Genomic DNA, 9,032 nt, shown 5'->3' on the forward strand with positions numbered 1-9,032 from the left:
TCATGGGAAAGGTAGTGGAGGCTTGTAAGGAGGAGGAATGAACCAGACTTCTTTTTCTTTGGAAGTAACTGGCTTAGTTTTTTTCCTGAGAGGCTGCTCGATCAGGCACTCGATCGGTCACTCGGTCGAGTGAGTGGTCGAGTGGTAGGTTGAGTTCAACACCGTTTTCATTTTGAGTCTCTTCTTGTTGAAAACTCTCCCCTCCTTGATCACCACTGTCCTCAGTGTCTGGTAATGCTCCCTCTCTTGTTGGTAGAACCCTTCCACTGCGTAGATTGATAGCATAAGCAGATTCTATAGAGTTCATAATGGCCTTGCCTTTGTTGTTGTCTTGCATTGGGGCATTAGCTAGTTGATTCTCCATAGTCACAATCCTGGAAGTCAGTGTGTCAAACTTGGCATGGAGTTCACTGTAAACATCTGATATCCTCCTGTTCAACTCAGCAAATCTGTTTGCTGCCTCAATCTTTCCTTGTGTTTGCCCAATCAATAACTGTTGCATCATAGCTCTTAAGTCTTGTTCTTGGCCTTGGTTAGTCTGAAACCCTGGTGGGGGACACAACTGAGGCTGGAACACTTGATGTTGTTGTTTGGGGACATAGTTTTGTTGCTGTTGAGGCTGTTGAGGTGGATACACTTGGTCTTGAACCCTCCTTGGTTGTAGCCTTTGAATCCATCCTGGTTTTGCATATAACAAAGTTCAGCAAACTCAATCTCCCCCTCTTGAACTTGAACCTCTTCCTCACCAATTAAGTGAATGGACTTTTGTTGGCTAAGAAGGATCTTGTCAAGCTTCTCATTGACCATCTTTAAATCCTTCTTGTATTTGTCCTCTTGGTCAGTGGAGGTGGACCTTATGGTTCTGTCATAGTCCTCATTGTAGTTGCCATCTGACTGAACAAGGTTCTCAACTAATTCCCATCCTTCTTCCACACTCTTGTTGAGGAAGTTGCCATTAGAGGCTGTGTCAAGAAGCATCCTGATCTTGGGAAGCACTCCTCTATACAAGGTGCTTAGGAGTGACTCATTGCTGAAGCCATGGTGAGGACACTGAGTCTGAAATCCTTTGAACCTCTCCCAAGCTTCACAAAAGCTTTCATTGTTTCTTTGAGCAAACCCAGAAATTTCATTCCTCAATCTAGCAGTCCTTGCATTTCAGAAGAATTTTGCCAAGAAAGCCTTCTTGCAAGCATCCCATGTGGTTGTTGCTCCAGTAGGAAGAGTCTTCTCCCAAAGGTGAGCCTTATCTCCAAGTGAAAATGGGAAGAGCCTCAACTTGAATCCATCCTCACTCACTCCATTAATCTTGGTTAGACCACAGATTCTATCAAATTTATCAAGGTGGTCTAGAGGATCCTCCATTGGCAACCCATGGAACTTGTTGGATTGAATCATGGAGATCAATCCACTCTTGATCTCAAAGTTGTTGTTTGGCACTGTGGGAGACACAATGCCAGCTCTCTGGTTGTGGGTATTGGGTGCATCTCCAGCACCAATGTTCCTTGGTCTTGGAACTGGATCTTGTTGCTCCATTATCACTTGATCTCCTTGCTGTTCTTGAACTACTCTTCTTTGCTTATGTCTCAAACCCTTTTGCAGTCTGTGGATGTTGTCAATAGGCCTTTGAAGATTATCTTTCCCCTTGGACCTTGTGTGCATCAACAAACTGAGAAACTGACTCGAATAGGTGCACGGTCGAGCGCAGGCTCGAGTGAGTGGTCGAGTCGACTGGGAACTGGTGTCTATTTAGATACGCTGTCTGACTCGATCAAGTGCTCGATCACTACTCGGTCGAGTGGTGGTCGAGTGGGTGGTCGAGTGGGTACCTGAAACTCAAGACAACCAAGCAAAAGAAAATTCGAGTTCAACAACTTCACAAGTGTATAAACAAACTTAATCTTAGACTAATATTGATCCAAAATGTCACAAAAACACTCTCAAATGGGCTACGGCGCCAAATTGAAACACAAATGTTTGGTGGTATGGATTGATGGATGTATGCAATGGTGAGATATGAAATGAATGGATGGCAGGGTGTTTCAATTCCCCTTATGCAATTGTAGTACAAGAGGTGTCAATCCAATCTGAGAGTTGTGAACAATCAAGATGTGTATATGAGCCTAAGTTAAGCCAAATGTGCAAAGGATGTTTGTAACTAACAATCTATTAATGAAATGTAAAGAGCAGAAAGTAAAGCTACTAGAACTAGATGCTAAATGTAAATGGAACAGAATGATTATTACTAATATGAAGCTAGAACAGAAATAGAAATTATACTAATGAACTAATGTAAGACAATAATGAACGGGACAATAAGTAAATGCAACAGAAATGCAAATAGAATGAGGCTAGAGATACGACATGACAACTACAAATCATAAACAAGAGTTCTGGGGATGAACTCGAGCAAGCACTCGATCAAGTGCAGGTTCGAGGTGGGAAAATCCGTGAAACAGAGCAATACAAGAAAAACAAAGCAACACAAGAACGAATCAAACAACAATCAAACAGCAAGATTAAGACTTAAAAATAAATAAACAAGGAAGGCCTTGAGGAGGGATTCATGGGCTGGACTAATGAATGAGGTCATCTAACTTGGTCAACAAATCTCAAACAAACTTTGAGCTAGTCTCTAGACATATAAATCTAAGACATGTTTAATCCACTCTCATGGCAAGAAACAATCAAACTCATGCATCTCTAGACTTGTTCTCACAAAGAAAAGAATCTACACAAGCAAGCATTAAGCAATATGTCTCATACCAAACAAGACCTCTAATCTCTTAGCAAGCTTAATGGTAAGCTCTAGATCTAGCCTTATCTATGCTCCTTAAACATTGGTGTGATGCTAAGATGCTTGAAATCAAACCCTAACCTCTCAGTTCAGGATTAGCATTAAGAACATCTAGCCTAGAACAGATTCTACCACAATCAAGCTTGACCAAAGCAAACAAACCTCAAACACAGCCCAGCCTAACCCATCCTCAAGAACCTAAGCTACTACTCACAAGAACACATGATGAACATCAAAGTCATAAACCCAGAAAATACTGAAACTTGCATCAAATGAAAGATAAAACAAAGATCTATAATATTCAAGAAGGAATCAAACACGAATTCTTAATATCTTGAAAGTTATGAAACCAACAAAATCCAAGAATCTTATGTTTTCTCTCTTAAAAGAGTACAAGATCTAAGAAAAATAAAAAGTGCAAAAGGAATAATTCCCAAAAGGGTAAAAACTAGGTTTCTGACTATTCAAAAAAGCTAGACTCTTCGTGGCTGCTGGGTACAAGGTCTTTAAATAGAAAAAGTAGTGAAGCCCTAAAAATGCTAAAAGACAAAATAGCTAGGCAGCTCGGCCAACTCGACCCGGTGCTCGGTCGAGTGACCGGTCGAGTTGGCTTCTCTCGTGCAGCTTCCACTCGGTCGAGTCCCTCTCTGCACACGGTCGAGTGTCTGGTCGAGTGTGGGGTCGAGTGGGACTCTGGACCTTGGTTCTTCAGCCTTAACTCTCTTGCTTTCCCTTCATGATTGCCTCACTTCTACTCAGCATTGCTTCCATGCTCCTTAAGCTCCAAAATCACCTAATTATGCATGAAAAGATGCAAATGCAATGCAACTAAACTCTAATGCATGATTAGTCCTAAAGCTGGCAATAATGGTAAAAATGGATAGCAAAAGATGCAAAAGATGTAATAAACTAAGGGAAAACATGGTAAAATATATGAACATCAATATGTTTGAGTGAACCCGCGAGCAACAAGCCAAGCTTTATACCGTTCGATGTCTCCATTACTCAAATACTTGATAAAGAAGACCCACTTGGAACTAACAGCCTTCTTGCCTTTAGGTAAATTCGATTCATCCCAAGTATGATTCTTAATCATAGCACCTTTCTCGTCCTGAACAACTCCCAACCATTCATCATGATCTTTGGCTTCATCATATGTTTGAGGAATCCAATGATCCTCAATCTTGCCAAAGAAGGCATGATGTTCTTCTGGTAGAAGCTCAAGTGAACAGACCGCTTGGAGTGGATGAGCCACAGCTTGACTATTGTAGTAAACGCGTTTATCTTTCCGATGAGACTTAATGCGTTCACTTCTTCGTAACACAGGATGTGCAACCTCTTGGTCATCTAATGCGGTTACACTATCCTCAGCCGTCTCGTCATCATGTTTTGTTGCCTCGCGAGACTTAAGGCGTTCACTTCGTTGTAACACAGGATGTGCAACCTCTTGGTCATCTAATGCGGTTACACTGTCCTTAGCTGTCTCGTCATCGCCACTCACAAAGACTGTCTCGGTAGCTTCATGAGGTGTGTTACTGCCCGAAGCGTCAGAATGTTCCGTAGGGATTGTTGGCTCTTCGTCACCATTGGTCAAGGGAGACGTGCTTTGATCACGTATCAGCTTTGGTGGAGGGTTGCCGAGGTGATAAAGAAGGAACCTCAAGATGGACACTCGGTCATTCAGTGAACATGAGAGATCTTTGAGTCTGTTCCAATCTTTCTTGTCGAAGTAACCAACATTCTCCACAAAATTCACATCCTGAGAGACAAACAAGCGGCTCTTAGTAGGATCATAGCACTTATAGCCCTTTTGTGTCGTAGAATAACCAACGAACATACACTTGGTGCTCTTGGCGTCAAGTTTACTCCTTTGTTCACCAGGCACTAATACAAAACAGACACACCCAAACACGCGTAAGTGGTCCAAGGATGGTTTAAGTTTGTTTAGTACCTCAAATGGAGACAGGTCGTTTAGAACTTTTGTTGGTGTCCGGTTGATCAGATAGCACGCCGTCATGACAGCGTCGCCCCAAAACCTCTTTATGACATTTGTGTGGAACATCATCGATCGTGCAACCTCCATAAGGTGCCGATTCTTCCTCTCGGCCACCCCATTTTGCTGAGGTGTGTATGGACAGCTAGTTTGTTGTAGAATGCCATGTTTACTAAGATGTTCCGTGAACTTGTGACTAGTGTATTCTCCTCCATTATCCGATCTAAGTACCTTTATTTTAGCATTGAAATGATTAGTAACATAGTTTTGGAAATTAACAAAGGCATCAAACACTCTATCTTTAGAAGGTAACAAGGTGATCCATGTGTATTTAGATTTTTCATCAATAAATGTCACAAAATACTTGTTATTGTCTCTAGATAGACATGGTGATGTCCACACATCTGAATGAACTAAATCAAAACAATGCTCATAAATAGTAGTAAATTTAGGGAAAATAGACTTGCAATATTTACCAAGAATACAAGACTCACAACTTGAATTGTCAAAAGAAACATTAGGCAACATTAAATTAAGAGCACGAGAATGAGGATGGCCTAGCCTAGCATGCCACATAATATCCGAACTAACAACAAAACAAGACTTAAGCGAGGTAGATAAATTTGGTGAGGTTTTCTCTAGGACATAGAGATCTCCTTTAGCATCTCCTCTTCCAAGTACTTTTCCCGTTTCAATATCCTGAAAATGAACACTATTAGGACCAAAGATGGTGTAGAATTTCAAGTCATTAGTGGTTCTCTTAACCGATAAAAGGTTTGATGTAAATGTAGGCATAAAGAAAGCCTTTGAGGTTTTATCAAATAGTTTCAAGTCCCCTACTCCCTTTACTGGTATCTGATCTCCATTGGCAATAATCACATTTCCTAAAGCAGGTTTTATGTTGTCTAACAGACTCGGGTTACTAATCATATAGTGAGAAGCACCCGAGTCAACAAACAAGTGAACTACTCAGATTAGATGCAAAGAAAGTAATACCAGAGTCCTTGAGTGAGGCAATGGATCGAATGAGTGCCTCCAAGTCGATTTCCTCACCACATCACCATAAGCTGCTGTCATAGCCGCCTCATCTCCTTGTTTTGACGAACCAGTTCCTTTGTCGCTGGTGGCTTCCTTCGAGAGATTAGCCTTGAACTTGGCCGGCTTGAGATGGGGGTGAAGTATCCAGCACTTATCCTTCATGTGACCCCGTTTCTTGCAGTGGTCACATATCCACACCTTTCTGTCCTCCTGCTTCTACACACCTTTGTTGGCCGTGATGAGCTCCCCCTTACCACTAAACAGGTCAAGAGATCCTTTTTCCTTTTGAATCTGCGAGCAAATATCTTCAAATGTGGGTAGTTTGTTGACTCTTAGGATATGCTTCAAGAGGTCATTGAAGGCTGGATTTAGAGTGAGGAGGAGACCAAAGATCTTGTCTTGCTCCTTTTGTTCATTCAGCACCACCGAATCCCACGAACTAGGTCGTAAAGCGTCAAGCTCGGACCAAAGTGCTCTAAATTTTCCAAGATGTTTCATAAACTCCAAATCCTCTTGGGTGAGGTGGTTAATGGCTTTCTTGACTTTAAAGACTCTTGTCAAGTTAGAGAAAATACCGTACACATTCTTGAGTTTCTCCCAAAGTTCTCTAGCCATCTCGCACTATGAGTAGGCTTCAAGAATCGGAGTGTCAAGCGAGTTTTGGAGAACTGAAAGAACCACTTGGTCCTCTTGAAACCATTTTGCTTTCCTTTCAGCCTCCTCTTCTTCCACCTCAGTAGTATCCTTCTCATCTCCTTTAGAGATCTCCTTTGGTGTATAGTCTCCTTCGACATGACTCCAAAGTCCTCGACCTCCAAGGGCAGTTCTTGTGGTTCTTGTCCACAGCAAGTAGTTTGTTCCCTTGAGAACAACTGGGGTAACAATGGGTTTAGAATTATCCATTGAGTAAAGTAAAGAGAAATCAAAGAAGAGTAACAAGTAGAGATCTTAGTGAAGAAAGTAGAATAGAATGATGAGATTGAACGGTAAAGAATCGAAGAACATGCTCTGATATCATGTTAGAATTAACAGAAGAGATTTGTAGTTTGAGTAGATGAGAGAGAGTTTTGTGTGTTGAACAAAGAGAATGTGAGAAAAGATAAGATTCTATTAGAATATCCTTTTACAACATGTGAATACAACCTTAAATAGATGAACCAACTAGGGCAACCCCTTTTACCAAAATAGAAACAAACGATAGAGACATTAAGAGAGAGAGAGAAGCGTTCCCAAGCTGATAGCGACCCCTCCGAAGTCAACTTGCTCACCCGTGACTCTTTTTCTCTTCTTCTTCCTAACAGCTAGATTAGAGACTTCTCGAACACATGATGGGCTTGATGGACTTCACTTCTTCTCTTCTCTTTGTGTCATCAAGAGGCCCGGCCTTATTGTAAGTGTGTACGGACGTCCGTACGGTATGGTCGGCCCTCCGACTTTAGCTTGATCAATACATTGTCTCTCGATTAATGTGTCCTAGTCTCTCATGCCATCGTTCAGCATCAGTTGAAACAGAGGTCTGGAGACACTTCATATTCTCAACCTCCATGAGAACCTTGTAGAGCCGGTTTCACGATCTTGTGGCACTAACAAGTAATTTCCCTTTATTATCATGGAGAGTTAAAATATTGTTTTGCATTCGGACTTCACATCCAGACTCAGTTGCCTGTCCAAGACTGATGATATTACTTTTCAGCTTTGGTATATAATAAATGTCGGCCAAGACCTTGTGATCACCACTCTTTCTGACGAATAGTATAAACCCTTTTCCCATAATGTCAACTCTTGAGTCATCACCAAACCGGACATTCCCTGTTATTGTTTCATCCAGTTTGTTAAAGAACGCCCTGTTGCCAGTCATGTGATTACTTGCCCCATTATCGAGGTACCAAACGTTGGCAACATCTATTTGATACTCGTACTTCTTTGGTCTCACTTTCTCCTCATTGAGGTAAACCATCTCATGCATCATCAACTCCTCAGCTTCTTGTGTTGAATCATCGTTATTCTCATGAATTTCTTGCAGTTTTAACAATCTATCAGGGCAATCATACGCCATGTGCCCCAGCTTATCACATCTAAAGCAAACAATTCTTGACTTATCTTGAGGTCCTCGGTCATTCTGTCTCCCACGACCTTGTCCTCTTCCTCTACCAAAAATGCGACCACCTCGTCCTCTGTTATTGCTTGCAGGCTCATGATACGATTGAGAATCGTTATTCGCATACATGAGTTTCCCTTGATCCTCTAAGTGATTCTCTTCTTCATTGATCCTCTCCTCATAGGCTTTCAATCTTCCTACTATGTCTTCGAAGCTTGTTTTGTTGAGGTCGAGTACCTGTTCAAGAGAGGCGATGATATGGATGTACTTGCGTCGAGGAAGAATGTTAAGAAATTTCTTGACAAGCTTTGAATCCTCAAAAGATACTCCTAAAGCAGATGACTTAGACGCAAGCTCTGTTAACTTTCCCGAAAAATCATCAATTGTATCAGTTTCTTTCATCCTTATTCTCTCGAAACTTGAAAGCAAGGTTTGAAGTCTCGCTTCTTTGACTCTCTCAGCTCCCATATACTTTGTTTTGATTGAAGCCCAAATCTCTTTTGCGGTCTTAAGGCGACCTACCTGCAAGACTAGGTTTTCCGGTATGGATTGGAATATGAGTACTCTTGCTAGGTCATTCTTCTCTTCATCAGTTGATCCAGGTTCTATTGTCTCCCAGACCTTGTGAACCTTGAGCATGGCATCCATTCGCATTACCCATACGGTGTAGTTTGTCATGGTGAGGACGGGGCATTGGATGGACGAAAGTCCTCTTTCCTTCACGTTGTTTACAGCTGCCGTCACCGGTATGATGTCTGACATGATCTCACAATCCTTGATTCAATTGTTTATGCTCTGATACCAAATATAGAATCAAGAACTCAAATAAAAAAACTCTTTCTTTATTATTTTAGTGAAACTTGCTCAAAACACTAAGCTGTCTCTCACACAGAATTCTCTTAGCTCTCAAGCTTACAAATCTCTCTCTCACAATAGAAAAACCAAAACACACGGCTTCTATTTTATAAGCTTTTAGAATCCTATTTTTCCTTTTCCTTTAAAGGATAATTTCCTAAACTTTCTCCTAAGAATATGTTAAGATCTCAATTTAAACATATTCTAGTTCTAGCCGCTTTTAGGTTTGCTTGGTCTTCAAGCTTAACTCAACA

General features: G+C 41.3%; 1 non-coding gene across 1 annotated transcript; it reads left to right on the forward strand.

Annotated features, from left to right (window-relative positions):
* The first annotated feature begins 1,033 nt into the window (after positions 1 to 1,033).
* Positions 1,034 to 1,140, forward strand: LOC147931038 (small nucleolar RNA R71). The gene has a single exon (XR_015576797.1). It is a non-coding gene; the product is annotated as a small nucleolar RNA R71 (small nucleolar RNA).
* Positions 1,141 to 9,032: the final 7,892 nt, after the last annotated feature.

The sequence above is a fragment of the Camelina sativa genome, chromosome 12, assembly GCF_030686135.1.
Source record: "Camelina sativa cultivar CO46 ecotype springtype chromosome 12, ASM3068613v1".
Taxonomy (NCBI): domain Eukaryota; kingdom Viridiplantae; phylum Streptophyta; class Magnoliopsida; order Brassicales; family Brassicaceae; genus Camelina; species Camelina sativa.